We start from the raw sequence: 760 nt of genomic DNA on the forward strand, positions 1-760 counted from the left end.
GTACAACGCTGACCACACCGCTACCAAACTCTCTCGTGCCAATGTTAGGAAGGCGCTGTCAGGCTGGCAGCAAGTTGTGTGTGACGCGCACAGGCGTGTGCCCGGCCAGCACGTGCTGCCGACCGCAGAACGAACATGAGCCCGTTCAGCTGAGGGGCTGCGCCGGGGCAGTGGAGCACTGCGTGGCCCTGTGGTGATGCTTCTGGACCCCTCCCCTGGTCCCTGCGTGCCCATCGCCCCAGGTGCCAGGGCGGGGGGACACGGGAGAAGGCGGCAGCTGCTTTCTGCTCCTGATGGGGACAGGCACAGGGGCAGTGCCCCCTGGATGGGCACAGGGTGCAGCCGTCACCATGAGCCCATAGCTGCTGATCCTGTATGGACTGTCCCACCCACGGACAAACCCGCTGCGTGGGCGGCAGCTTGCACTTAAAAAGCATTTAAAATCGTCATCAAAAAGTTAAGCTCTTGCTAAAACAACTCATGGAGATCACGCCAGACAGCTTCTTTTCCTACGACATCATGGCCAGGTGCTAATTTAATTTGTTCAAGAAAATAGGAGAGGTAATAGGTTCTGGCACCACGCGTTGTCCTGAGAGCATACTAAAACCACTCGAGAATCTGCTACCTCTCAAAGCCATCGATATCTGAGCTATGTCTTTATAAACAGGGCACAAATACTTACTGCTGTGGTTTACAAGATAAGGGCTAATAATTTCCTATATAAAAGACTTTTAACCAGAGTAACCAGAACTCCAGCGTC

Source organism: Buceros rhinoceros, unplaced genomic scaffold (assembly GCF_000710305.1).
Source record: "Buceros rhinoceros silvestris isolate BGI_N320 unplaced genomic scaffold, ASM71030v1 scaffold11956, whole genome shotgun sequence".
Classification (NCBI taxonomy): domain Eukaryota; kingdom Metazoa; phylum Chordata; class Aves; order Bucerotiformes; family Bucerotidae; genus Buceros; species Buceros rhinoceros.